Source organism: Alosa alosa, chromosome 22 (genome assembly GCF_017589495.1).
Source record: "Alosa alosa isolate M-15738 ecotype Scorff River chromosome 22, AALO_Geno_1.1, whole genome shotgun sequence".
Classification (NCBI taxonomy): domain Eukaryota; kingdom Metazoa; phylum Chordata; class Actinopteri; order Clupeiformes; family Clupeidae; genus Alosa; species Alosa alosa.
The window spans coordinates 8,217,870-8,232,869 of record NC_063210.1 but is presented as its reverse complement, the minus strand read 5'-3'; the positions used below and the strand labels follow the sequence as shown (position 1 = coordinate 8,232,869).

The 15,000-nt window shown below is 47.8% G+C and overlaps 1 protein-coding gene across 1 annotated transcript in view; it reads right to left on the bottom strand.

The window, feature by feature from the left end:
* LOC125287879 (thyroid hormone receptor alpha-like) overlaps positions 1-15,000 on the bottom strand; it is a 130,408-nt gene that overhangs the window by 73,349 nt on the left and 42,059 nt on the right. The window contains 1 exon segment of the mRNA XM_048233944.1: positions 3,090-3,162. The gene's annotated coding sequence lies outside the window, so the exon portion shown is untranslated.

Below are 15,000 nucleotides of genomic sequence, written 5' to 3'. Positions count from 1 at the left end.
ATTAAATAGGAAGCTGAGGACGGGACAGTCCATTCGGAATTGGATTTCATGCTGACTGAGGGACTTCTCGTTCGACTCTCCTCCCGAGTGAACACACGCATGCTGGGATTTATTTTTAAAATGAGAGAAATCAAAAGGCTTTCTGCCAAACCCCCCCAAAAACAAAGTTCTGTTGGCTGAAAGAAAATAGGGGCAAGTTCAAAACCGTCAAGCGGATGAGAGAAAAAGCGTGTGGTCACAAAACTGACTTGCGTCCAAAACTTGCAAAACCAACCACTGGAAGCCAGGGTAGTCACGGCGGAAAATGCCGTCGGGCGAACCGACCGATGCCCCTGGCTCCGATTCGTTCCGTCTCTCCACCCACCCACCCATCCATCCATCCATAGCGCTCCGCAGCCTCAGCAGTCCCACCCACATAAGGGAAGGGAAACCACACTGCCACCTTCCACCTCAATCACCAACAGCTCTGCTCCACATCGCCATGTGTACACCTCCACCCTTCTCTCTCTCTCTCTCTCTCTCTCTCTCTCTCTCTCTCTCTCTCTCTCTCACCCCCCACTTCATCACTTCATTTAAGCTGAAAATATGAAAACAGGAAGCCCCCCCCCCCCCCCCCCTCTAGTCACAAAGACTATGACCAAGTCTCCCCCTACCACTCTACACACACACACACACACACACACACACACACACACACACACACACTTGTACTGCTGCAGGCCTGGGACTGACTTGACTTCCCCCCGCTGGGCTGGGCTCCTCAGCGGACCGCTCTGCACCGCGGCTCGGCCGGCTCTCAGCGGCAGCAGGTGAGATTTATGAGGTGTTAAGAATGTTCGCCTGTAACCCCGAGCAGCCGCAGCCTGCCTTAAGCTCCCCCTAAAACACACACAGAAACACACGCACACACACACCCATACGTGCTTACACACAGACACACACACCCCGTGCAGCAACCCCTAACCCCAAGCTGTGATCGCCTGATGTCTGTAACTGCTGGCTCTGCGTGTGAGTACACCCTACCAACCTCTCACCTCCAACCCCCCACCAACCCCAACCAGCCCAAGCCAGGCCATATGCCCCCCTCTGGGTACGCATGGAGCAAAATAACACACTTTCTATAATAACTGCCCCCTCCTCCCCCTCCTGCCCCCTCCTCTCGTCACCTCCTCAACACTCCTACCTCCCGCTCGGCTTGCTGGAGGTTAAAAAACACAGGCCCTCACAATCACGTCTGGCTCTGGTTTCCTTTCTGCGACAGCACTTTTAAAGAACAGCTTGGGAGAATGAAAGATGAAGGGGGTGAGAGAGGGAGGGAGAGAGAGAGGGAGAGAGAGAGAGAAAGAGAGAGAGAGAGAGAGAAAGAGAGAGAGCGAAAGAGAAACTAAGGTCTGCACACCACCCAACACAAACATCTGTGACGGGAGTTTTTAGAAATGGGGTGCCAGACTTCTCTGTGGTGGCATCGCGTCCTGCTGAACAGGACATTTCTAGAGCAGCCTGAGCTTGCCGGCTATCCACCCAACACTACATAAGTCACCCGGCCGGCCGCGGGAGGACGAAGGGCCGAGCGAACCACGCAGAAAAACATTCCTACCTTGTTTACATCCTCAATAAATCCCCACTGAGAACGAGAGAGAGAGAAAGAGAGAGAGAGACACACACAAATAGAGACGAAGAGAGAGAGAGAGAGAGAGAGAGAGAGAGAGAGAGATGGAAGGCCCACTAACTAAACAACTGCTCAGACAGTTGTTGTGGTTGTCTCTTATATTACAAATATGACTCCTTTCCTTCAAATTACATCCTATACGCTGACCACTTCTGCAAGTCATATTTATGCCATTTCAATGACTACCGTGTGGACGTATTTAAGTGGCGGTCATATAGTAATCCAATATGATTTGAATACAGCGCGCTCATGCTTTTAAAGTAGTGAATGTTTTTTTTTCCCCTGAGAGGCGTATCTCTGGCTAACATCCGGTTGTAACTCTGGAACAGGCAGCAAGCCAGCAGCGACAGGACAAGGCCACAAGATGCAAGACGGCATTCCCCTCCGAGCTTCTACATCTGTCCGACAAACGCGGGCTGTTCCGTTCCGCTTGGCCGGATTCTTCCATTCTGCTCCTCTTCTAATACTCTCAGACTAAGGCCAGGATTAGGCAGTGATTATGTCGCTCGTACCCCCCCCCCCCCTCCACCCCTCATCCCCCGCACCCATCCCCCAGCTGCTTCGCGGAGGAGAGAGGACACCCCAGGCGACCTCGGCCAGCGCTGGGAGACAGGCTGTTCTAACAGTGGCTTACCGACAGGTGCTGGAGCCTCCTTCAGTAAACACCATATTGCACCCCTCCTCCCCATCCCAACTCGGGTAATCTCTGTTTGTAGTTGCCGTGCTTGGAATACCGGGGGGGGGGGCTGTGTGTGGAGGATAATATGATGTAAAAGACGAATGATACACAGATAATATGGACATCAAAAAGATTGGCGAGCGATGGGCGCCTGAATTAAATCCTAACCGCGCCAACTGTTGCTTGGCAGGACACATGTTTGCTGGGCGAGTAAAAGAGGGGAAAAATGCCAGCCGTTCACCAGGTGTGCCAGATACTGGAGTCCGGCACCCAAAAAAAAAAAAGGAATTTTGGGAATGTGAGTCTTTGACTTTCTGCTCCTGTGTGGTACGAACGGTTAGCATCCATTATCAGCAATTCACATTTGCACCACATTGCTAAAGCAAAACCAACAAAGACAACGGAGAGGATGAGAAAAAGAGGGCGAAAGAGGAAAAAAACAGAAGTCCAGACACAAACGAGAGCACATAAGACCCTATTTGGCAATATCTGCCGTATGATTGGTGGGAGGCGTTCCGAGCTCTCCACAGACTGAGCTATATGTTACAGAGGGGAAATATCCCTGTGTGTGTCCCACATACACTTCTGTTAGAACGGGAGAGGAAGGAAGGGAGGGAAAAAGAAAGAGAGGGAGAAGGGGAGCAAGAAAGAGAGGGAGAGAAAGAAAGATGGAGAGAGAGAGAGAAAGAGAGAGAGAGAGAGAGAGAGAGAGGGAGAGAGAGAGAGACATGGGTGACCTACCAGAGTCCTGTTGTGGTTTGTCTGGTTAATGATTTCCCCAGGCCCTGGCTTGCTGTGACTGCTGGCCACCGCCCTGTGAGACATAAACAGGGGATTGTTCAGAGGCAAGCACAGGGGAAGAATGAAGAATGCAGCCGTATGGAAAACAATCAGAGCCAAAAATGCAACACAAAGGCCCTCGTCACACCCCCCCCCCCCCAACGAACACACATACATACACACACACACACACACACATACACATTCTTTAACTTCCCTCTTATACACACACTCACGCACACACATTCATATACACATACATGTCACCGGATGACCTCCTCCCATCACAGTTTAGCCTGCAAAGCTAATCTCTCATGTCCCCTGTAACAATTCTGCAACCTGTTGTAGTTGTTTATGAAGGGAATAAGTGTGTGTGTGTGTGTGTGTGTGTGTGTGTGTGTGTGTGTGTGTTTACACAAGCTAATACGAAAAAGTTTAGAACACTAGCACACAGTGACCTGACCATGACCTGTTTTTTTTTTCATTCTATACATTATGTTCTTTCCGAGTGTGCATGTTAATGTGAGTGTACTGTATGTGTGTGTGTTTGTCTATTCCTGTTCTTCAACACAAGCCAGCAGGCCAAATTCCAAACAACGGTGACAGACATTCTTGAAAGTCTTTTTAATCACCTGTCGCCCAGCTCACCGAACACGCCTGCCTGGGAACCAAAAGCGAAGCTTGAGATGCCCCCCACCCCCTTTAATGTTCGGCAACCAGAGCCAAAGGCCAGCTAACCGCTGACTAACGGAAACACAACATGACACAATGGCCACAGCGGCACTGCTGTGCAGGGAAGGGGATGGGGGTGGTTGTGGTGGACATGGTGGTGGTTGGGGAGGGAGGGGTGTCTGGTGGCTGCACTCTGGATAAGCCGAGCCAGAGCTCTGTAACTTAACTGTCAGAATTAATCTTGTTATGTAATCACCTTTCAACAGGGCTTTTGTTGTAAAGGGTACAGTTTTTTTAATATATAAAATATATCTTTTCCTCTCCGCAACCCTGCTTTGGCTAATTCTTTCTCAATTAATTCTGGGGTTTGGTGTGTGTGTGTGTGTGTGTGTGTGTGTGTGTGTGTGTGTGTGTGTGCAGGGTAATGTGATTGGGGGCTATCAGAGGGATGGAGGAAGACAAAGTGATGGGGTCAGGATGCTGAGTGCTAAGTAAGGGATAATGTATTGTCCGCCGATAATTATCAGAAAATAAGTCCCGACAGGAGAACAGAACCCCGACGCAGCTTAAGGGGTTTTGCTTCGACCTGAAGGGACTTATTTTCTGATAATTACCGCGGACAATACATTATCCCGCTTTATTACACGGCTACTTGCCAAAACGAGAAAAGAAACCTAACACAATGAATCTTTAAAAATGATTTTGCTACCGTTTAAGCGCGTCTTCCGCTGACAAAATAAATAGTTCGCCACACAGATAGAACTTGACAGGTTCAGGTGTTGCGGCAACGCGATCTTACTAGCTTACTTTTCCTTTCAATGAAATTCCATAGCAATAGTTTAACGGAATTCTTGCGGAGGGATATGAAAGACGTTAATCAACTTCGTTACCATTGACAGCGGTGATTATATACTTTGCCGGTGATTTATATAGATTTAACATAGGCCCGAACGTTGGGAAGGCCCATTCATGTGAATGGAACTTTCTGCAGCACTCTGAAGAGTAATAACAAGTGGCTAACACCCCCACCCCTCACCCCACCCTGTTAAAACCACATCTAAGCAGGCAGGCAGGGTCACACGATGGACAGGGGGTGAAGTGGCTGGTAAATCTCGGGTTAGGCCTAATTTGTCCAGGATTAGCTGGAGGTCAGAGGTTGAAAGCCCTTTGGTCTCAAGGGAGCTCTGGGGTCAAGGGGGGTTGATGTATCAGGAGGCTGTGGTGGATTGAATTTAGGAAGAGCAGGGATCAGGGAGATTGGACTGAAATGTTTGCTCATTTTGTCAGTTTTCTCTCTTTCACAGTCTCTCTCTTTTCAATTTTCTCTCTTTCACAGTCTCTCTCTTTTCAATTTTCTCTCTTTCACAGTCTCTCTCTTTTCTTTTTTTTACCACCTTAAAAGGATCAACACAGATGTCCATCCCCCCCACAAACAGGATAGACAACACTTCAAGGTGGAAACACCAACTAACAAGCAAAAAGCAAAGTAAAGTGTTGGTGGCAGGAGGATACAGGCAACTTTTACAACAAATCTAGGTAATATAATGTATGTTTTTCCCCTTCATTTTATTGCTTTTGATGTTTTTTTTATTATTACTTTTGATGTAATTATTTTTGTATTATTATTATTGCTTTTGATACCTGTTCCCTTCATTATCTGTGTCTGTTGTTATTACCTATTTTTTCTCCTCCCTCCACTGGAAGTCATTCTTGGCACATTATTTTTAGGCTGCGAGGCCAATGCCAAACCCACCAGTCTAGCGAGCTTGCATCTGAAAGGATCTCTTTGTGCGTGTGGTGGTGGAGAGAAAAAGAGCAAGACAGCAAGAGGAGAAAGAGAGAGAGAGAGAGAGAGAGAGAGAGAGAGAGAGAAGAGAGAGAGAAGAGAGAGAGGGAAAAGAAAGCAAGAGGAGAGAGACATCAGAGGAGAGAGGGAACAGAGAAGAGAAGACCCTGCAGCGGCAGGGGACCGTTCCCGGTGTGGCCAACACTGTGTCTAATTAGCCCCCCGGCCGTCTGGCCCCTCTGGGCTCGGACGGGAACACAAAGTGTCAGTTTCCTGTGACAATTAATGAATGCCTCCCAAATGACGCCGGCCCATGATATCTTCCCGGCTCACACAATGCCAGACCTAACAGAGATCTTTCCTTGTTTTCAGAGTTGGGCTCAGCTCCTTCTTTTCGGAGTCCCCACCTTTAGCTCCGCTCACATCCAGCCCTCTGCCCCCCACCACCCATCCCCTCTCCCTCTCCTTTAGCTTTGAGAGAATGTGTGGTCTCAAGTTGCCAGCAGAAGCCAGCCCTTAATTACTGTTCTGGCAAGGCATCCCACTGGAAAACAGATAACAGATTTAAAAGCCATTGAGTTGAAAGGCTCTCTCTCTCTCTTTCTCTCTCTGCCCCCACCCCCCCTGCTATTAGCTTACACTGCCCTCCTGTAAATCCGCATACTGTAATTGTCTTATGCAAGGCATGCCGAGTGTGGCCATGGACGGGGTGACCATGGGGGCCCTGACACTGCGGGCTTATCTGACCTCCCACACAGCCGAGCCGCTTCGCTACTCCCAGGTTCTTCAGCCTAGTGCCCACCTGACGTTCTATACATTGACAGGGCGAGTGGCAGTATCTTAACATTCTTTTATCTATTTTACACACCCGTTGAGACCTGTCCAGTATGTGCGTGCATGCATGTGTGTGTCCCAAAGTCTGGATGTCAAAATGTACGTGTGGTTTCAGCTCATAAACATGTATATGGGTTCTTACATGGATGTTTATTTGTGTGTGTGTATGGGGGGTCTGAGCTTTCCTGTGTGCAATGAATATGTGTTTGCACTGCGCTGGTATGTATATCTCTTGAATTCCCGAGGCCTGCTTGGGTTTCTCAGGGACAGTGTGTCAGCAAGCGAAATGTCTGAGGTTATTTTTGGAGGCCATATTATGTGCTGTTGCTGCCGGCCCCCGAAGCTCATGCTGCGTCTGCCGCCGCCACTGCACATGTTGTCCCTGTGACACCCTATGGATGCAGTGACCCGATGCATGACTGAACTGACAGACAGGCATGGCCCTGGACAACCCTGCTTGGCACAGCTCCCACAACTCAAACTTCCTGAGTGAGTGTGTTTGTTTGTGTTTTTGTATTTGTGTTTTTTGTGTGTTTGTGTGTGTGTGTGTGTGTGTGTGTGTGTGTGTGTGTGTGTGTGTGTGCAACCCGTGAACCTCCCCATACAGTGCAACCCGTAACCTCCCAAACACACACACACACACACACACATCAACACATGTATACAGTATTTGCATCCTGTGTAGCATGCTCAGATGCCTTCAGGATTGGCCGCGGTGCAACCCGGATGAAAAATAACCGAATCAATCAGGAGGGTCATTAGGCGAGCCGGAGCGGAGCAGAGCCCTAGCCGCAGTGCCGTGTGGTCATCATGTCAAGAGCTTCCTGTACGCCGGCCAGCTGCACACTCAGCACAAGGGGAACAGCGACGGCTGCGGCACCGCACCAAACAGCCACCCAGCTGAAGGACAGCGATAAACAAACACACACACACACAATGGCAACAAGATGTAATACAAAGGCGGCCATTATGTAAAGACAAAGGGTGGCAATAACGACCTAGTGACTGGTGCATGCGTGTTTTTCGATTTTGTGTGTTTTTTTTTTTTTTGGTCCGCTCTCTTTTTTGTGTGGATTGACTGAATTGCTTCTGCAGCAGCTTTTGAAATATGCCAATACAGCACAACTGAACCTGAATTTCAGAGAGCAAGAGAACATGTGAAAGAGAGAGAATAAAAGAATGAGAGAGAGAGAGAGAGAGATGGAGGGAGGGCTAGGACTACTTTCCACTCTCCCTGCCTTTAAACAATGTTAAAGACTCCATTATCTCCATAAACAGTGGCTGGACGGGACAGGCTTTAAGGTTATGGCTACACATTGTAAATGAGGGGCTGCTTCTATTTATGGTTAGCGATTGGGAGAGAGATATTTCCTACCGAGGATGGGAGTGTAAGAGGGGAGGATGGTTTGGGGGGAGTGAAGAGAGTAATGGTCTCACCGCCAAGCCAGGAAAAACATCACACTCCTTGGAATAGCAGAAGACACAGCGCTAAAGCCACCAGACGCAAGACCCCTCAGACCTGCTCTTTTCCCTTCTCCTCTGATGTGTGTGTAACCCTGGCCTTGCACCAGGCTAATTTAAGAGGTCCCACACACACACACACACACACACACACACACACACACACTCACAGACACACACACACACCAGTGTTTCCCTACAGTGTATTTAACAGCGGGCAAGAAGGCCGCCGCTGGATTTTCAGCGCCGCTGCAACATAATATCACGAGATTCACTTAACACACTGTAAAAAAGCACAACGCCAACGTCATCTCGAAATTGATTTCTGAAAGTCTTGAGTAAGTTAAGTGCATCAAATCCGCGACTTAGCCTCTCATTATTCAGGACATATATGTGGCATGATGTGTCAGGTGATTACAAGCCCAAAGACAAGTCTGCAGCCCATATGGCTAGCCTAACGTTCTGAACACGGTTACATTGTTTAGCTATCCGACTGATGGGGTCTTGTTCGCCCACAGTGTAGCCTATGGTGTCATCGTTCACTTGTAGGTTACACAATAAATAGCCTACTTATAGGCCTGGTGACAATAAAAAATGATATTAGTTATATTTCATCACGAAGCTGTTTGTATGCGTGAATTCGCTTTGTAGCCTATGCCATATGTTAAGGAGCAATTCCTCTGATCCAAAGCCTGCATTGACACTAATGTGAAACATGCATCCTCCTCTCCTAGCCTACATCAAATAAAAGAAACCAATACATGATTACGAAATGAATTTAACATGGGGGAAAAAGTTTGTTGCGATTTAGCCTACTGTTGTGATGCGGTTCTTTCTGCTGACTGGATTTCGTCGGTGTCGTCAACTCTGAGAACTCTTGCTCCGGTTGACAATTTTATCCAGAGAGCTGATTTCCCAAAGATGAGCCTCCATCAACATTCAAACGACAAATTATTAAAACGTAAAGTAATGCAATAGAGTAAACCAATGTGCTACAAGGTGTATGGTCTTAACGTTAATTGTAGCCTAGACTTGTAACGTTAGCGTAGGGCTACATGTAATGTTTGCATGGGAAAGCTAGGCTAACACAGTCTAGGCCTGTTTAAACTTTCTGATAGTTAAAGGAAATATGAGCATATGTTGGCATATCACATTATAGCCTAAATTCTGTCCACTTAGCTATAATAGGCTATCACAAACAGACCTTTTTCTCGTTTTATGCATTAGACATAGGGAGCCTACATTCTCTTATCAGAAAGGCGTGTTCACATAACTTCAGCGTTCTCTTGACGGTGAGACTAACGGTCGCACTTCAATCAAGTAGCCTAGGTCCTTTTTCGAGTTAATTGTGAGTGAGTTGTATGGTAACTGTGGGAGTGATGTAGAAGAAAAGTGAGTATTTACTTTTTTTTTATCGTGGGTTTGTTGTTTTTGGGACTGAGAAATAGACTACAAGGAGAGCATCTGGCTACGTGCATGCGTGTCAGCATTAATGGCCCCCAACAATTCAATTGAATTAATTACCAAAGAGCCTTAGAGATGTTCTTTGAAAAGCCCAGAAAAATTAAGTGCTCGCAGATTGGGTGTGGCCTTTGTCATTAAGACAAATTTAAATAAATTGTAAATAATCTTTTTCTGGGTTGTGCCATTTTTTTTTCTTCTATCATTTTTAACCAATAATGTAAAAGAAAGCTGAAAATGTCCACAAAAGAAACACGAAGGTATGATATAAAAAAAATTAAAAAAATGCATAACAACCCCCAAGTAATAGCACCGCTGCTGGAAAAATTTCTAGGGGAAACACTGCACACACATATTTGTGTGCCCACACAGAGGTAACATAAAGGACAATCCGATCCGGACCACAATCTGATATCGGAACTGCAAAGAACTGAAAAGAACAGCCCTCTGTCATCCCGCTGAAAGCGTAGGCCATCATTCTGGTCCGTTACATAATCGATAAAAGTTCAGAGTTTCTATCGCGCCAGCCGTGGAGGCTTTAATCATTTCATAATACGTCTGTGAAGTCAGGGTTTGAAGGGGAAGTGCAAGTCATAATTTATGAAGGAAAAACAACTTGAAAGAGTGAGAAGTTGGGAAAAAAGGGACACTTGGTGATAAAGCCTCTACAACATTAACTTCTTTTTGCACACTCTCTCTCTCTCTCTCTCTCTCTCTCTCTCTCTCTCTCTCTTCCACTCTTTCTCTCTTTCTCTCTGTGAGTCCTAAAATGGGTGGCGCCTTAAGAAAGGAGTGTGGCTATGAGCCGAGCACAAACGCAAAACACGGTGTGGAGAAATGATCTGCCAACATCAAAGCCAGTCTTCTGGAGTTTCTCTTTCCCTTGCTTTTCCTCTCGTCCTCTCCCTTTTTTGCTCCCACTTTCTCTTTCTCTCTCTCTCTCTCTCTCTCTCTCCCTCTTAACACCTCTCACTCTCTCTGTTTCATAGCGTGTCACAGGCTTAACACACACAGCCACCAAGCTCCACAGGGCAGCCCTCATTTCCAACACACACACACACACACAAACATACACACACACACACACACTGAAAAAAGCACTAGTCAATCAGGCTGTGTACTGATGTGTGATGGTGGGAGGCAATTACACGGCTCATATAAAACTGAGGCTGTCCCAGTCCAACTGACCTGCAGCTCTTTGCTTTTCAGGTTCTCCATCTTGGAGTCACAACTCTCTGCTTTCCTCTCCTGGTTCAACAGTAACAACTTCTCTTGAACACAGAACTCACAGACACACACAAACACACACACACAGATATGCATACCCACACGCACACGCATGCACACACACACACACACAGACACACACACACACAGACACACACACACACACACACACACACACACACACACACACACACACAGATTTGCATACACACAGAGACAAACACACACTCATAGACATGCTCAGATATGCATACAGATACACACATCCTCTTTCTCAAACCACTTAATCTTTCAAGTACATTCTGTCCTCTTATCTGATTGTACATAGTCAGGGAGAGTTGTGACTGGCTGATGTTTTCCATGATGTCTCCCAATCAATCTGTGCACTAACAGACAGCAGCACTCACCTCCTTTCCAATATAACTGAGTATCTGTGTGTGTGTGTGTGTGTAGACACAAGTAGGCCCAGAGAAGCTATTCCAGGATGGATGACAGGATGGATAATCACTTTCACTGCTCCAGAGGTCTGACATATTTGCAATCTGGGAAAGATCAGCAATCACAAACGCATATGCACATCCACATCCACATTCACTGACATTTACTGAGTCTCTTCTGCACACTCTCTCTCTCTCTCTCTCTCTCTCTCTCTCTCTCTCTCTCTCTCTCTCTCTCTCTCTCTCACACACACACAGATTGTGGGCAACAATCTAAAAACATGTCTCCTCAACGACCCTGTTCCATCCGATGGCACTGGGGAAAGTATGTAGGTCTTTCATGTGAGGGTCAACTGTAGAGCACAGATGGGGGTAGGATAGGGTGGGGTGTGGGGTGGTGGTGGAGTGGGGGTGGAGGAGTGGGGTCTTGCCATGCTCCTGTTTCTCCTCTAGTTCAGGGACTCTGACAGTGCAATGCACCAGTAACCACAACAGCATTAACAAACCACTACACATGCTGGAAAAATAAGGCTGTAAAAAACAAAAACTCCATGCACGTCTAGGCTTGTGGTTGGAATCGAACATGAAAAAGAAACTCAATTCGCCAACTTTCATTTATTGTCTTCCCGCAAAAACAACTCCACTTGCCTGGGCATCAAGTGCGAACCGTCAGGCCCACTCGATAAGAGAGAGAGAGAGAGAGAGAGGAGAGAGAGAGAGAGAGAGAGAGAGAGAGAGAGAGAGAGCTGTCTGTTTGGGGATTTTTTTTTTTCTCTCTTTACTTCCCTCAGCTCCAAATCAATTTTCCTTCCTAAACGTGCTCTAGTGCCTAACTCATTTATTTGTATAGGTGCTCATCGCTGGAGGTAATTGCCTTGGTGTGGAACAAAAAAAAAAAAAGTAGAAGAAGAAGAAGAAGAAAAAAGAGTTTGGCAGGTTATAAAAAGGCAAATGAAGTGCAGAGGGAGATGCCTCTTCATTAGCCTCCTCTCAGGCTAGCGTGATATTGAGCGGCGGTGGCTATTATTGTTTCATTTCTTTTTAATACATTTGATACGTTATTCACTTTGAGGTGCTCCTTTGATCTTAACATTGGCATCGCCCGCTGCGCAGTTTTTTTTTTCCTTTTGTGCGGGAGTCTTTGGCACGGCTCACGTGACGACACGTGTAGCTCAAAGACTCGGGAAGCATCAGCACATATCCCCATGGGCATCTCCATTTGGGAGACCCCGTTTATTTTGTGGCGTATTTCGCACATCTCTTTCCAAAAACTTCCACCCTTCTAACGGGGGCGAAGATAAAAAGCTGGCAGGATTACAGTTGGCACATAAAAAGGACGAAATGGAACTGAATCCTTTTTTTGTTTATTATTGTTTTCTTTGTTTTTTTGAGGGGTGATTGGGTGGGGGGAGTGGTGGCTCGGTGAAGATGGGAGCACATCTCAGCAGGCATGCTAGGAGTATGTGCAGGCGACGGGTGGGTGAAATGAAGAGATCAAACTAGCGAAGGCAGTGAGGAATGGCACACAACCCCTATGCCATGCTGCATGCTGTGTGCTGCCTGCGTGAGACAGAGCGAGAGACCTGCCTCAGATCGCCAGGCAACAACAAGGGGGAGATATAAGGGCGGGGGTCACACTTTGCAAAAAAGACAGTAAAGAGGGTTACAAGTTCGAGTTTGTAAGAGAGAGCGCTGAGTTCTGATAGGACGTAAGTGGCATGTGCTCCCACTGTAATCCGCCTCCAACTGAAACAAATTTGGATGATGGGATTGGCTCTCGATGACTGGTTTATGACAGAGGAATTACAGTTCTCCCTTCTCCCTGCCCTGGGGGTCTGGAGCAGGGGGCAGCTATCCCTCCCCTTCCCCCTCTCCCAGTCCCAGAGGTCCCTGTGGGGGTGGGGATGTGCAGAGGAGCATGAGGGGGTTAAGAGGTGAGAGGACGCTGCAGGCTGCTGGTTCTCTGGAGCGCAGAGCAAAAGGGGCAGGGGGGGGTCAGAGGTTAAAGCCATGTCAGGGTGCTGAAACCGTGGCAGGCTGGGTCATGAACTGCCCCACTTCACCCCCACGACCTCACCATGCCTGCCTGCCTGTCCCATGCCACCCTGTCACTGAACGAGGCGGACAAACTGCCCACAGCCTCCCTTTGGGGGCACTGAGGACACACACACACACACACATGCACACACACGCCCTAATCATAATGCAAACACTCTAGGAGGGAAGGAATGCCAGATATTCTGAGGCTAGACTGCAAGTTTCAGAGGAGAAAAACATGTGGGAAGGAACAAAACATTTTCCTCTGACATGCACACACAGACACACACACACACACACACACACACACACACACACACACACACACACACACACACATCGTGCATTCTTGTGTGTGGACACCGGTCCCCTTGTTTGACACTGGATCTCATGAGTGTCAGGACGCAAACAATGGCGGTCCAGTTGCGGTTGGGGGTCGAGGGGGTGCCAATGCCGCGTTAAGGTCAGGCCTGTACCACACTGGGCACGGCGCCGTCGCTACCACTGCCAGCGAGGGACAAACATGACCATAGTGTCATGGCCAGGGCACAGCTTGGGCCACGGTCAAAGGAGTCCATTCAGGGCTGGTGGGCAGCACGGCCATCAAAGTGAAGGCGAACGGGTGAAAGAGAGACGAATGGGAGAGAGGGAGAAAGAGAGAAAGAGAGAGAGAGAGAGGGAGAAGGGGGTGGAAGGGAAGGCAAGAAAGGGAAAGAATGAGAAGGAGAGAGCAAAAGAGACAGAGAGAGAGAGAGAGAAAGAGAGAGAAAGACATGGCTATGTTGAGGAGAGAGGTCGCACAGCTGGGCAGCTCTCAGCTGGGGCTTGCACTGGAAGAGGAGAAGGAGGAGGAGGAGGAGAACAATGCGAGCAGGCTTGTCAAAACGGGCAATTTATGGCCGGTCACCGAGAGAGCAGCGGGCCAGGCCCCAACACGTGCTCTCCCCTTTAGCATGGGCCATGGCAGGAAGAGAGGGATGGACGGACAGATAGAGAGATACAGTAGAACGACACAAAGACACTATGGGGAGAGTGGAAGAAAAAGCGAGAGAAAACAGGATAAAAGGTGGAGATGAATGGAAGACGAAAGAGAGAGAGAAAGAGAGAGAGAGAGAGAGAGAGAACAAAAGGCAAAAACGAGAGAAGCCCTATATCACAACAATCGGCGTTTACGCATTCGGAACATTCTGTTCCATATCTCTGGGAAGGCTTTGGAGACGCTGGCTACGGATCAAACTGAGGAGCAATAAAAAGAACGCCACTTTGACCTAACAATAGTCGAAGAAGCCAGTTGTTTGGGGAGGGCACGGCGGGGTTGTTTGGCAATTGGTGCTGATTGGGAGAGGAGAGTACGGAAGTGTTGATTTTGAGGGAAGGCGAGCGATCTTGGAGAGAGAGAGAGACAGAGAGAGCAGAGAGAGCCTCAGTCTGGATAGAACTATTCAACAGGCTGGCGCAAGCAGGCATAAGAGGATGATTTAATCAATTAGAGCGACCCGGCCAGCAGAAAACAGAAAACACAGCGCGAATGAGTGGGAGAATGTCCCTTATGCACACACACACACACACACACACACACACACACACACACACACACACACACACACACACAACTAATTTATGGCTCATATACCAAAATGGAAAAACACACTTAGATTCAATTACAGATACAAATATACAAAGTGTGCTTTTCTGTCTCCGCCATTACAAACAAACAGCACTGGTACGGGTAAAGGCAGATATATGTGAGATGTGCGTGCGCAGACGTTGAGTGTGTGAGTGTGCATTCTGGGATGTGAAACCACATGTACCAAAAGCACTCAAAACACTGAGTGCTGGACTCATGAACTCTCGATCCATAGTAACCCTTACCCTCTGGGGCAGGGCTTTCAGTGTCAGAACTTCAGCTTGTCTGGGTTCCCACCATACACACTCACACACACACATGCACAAACAC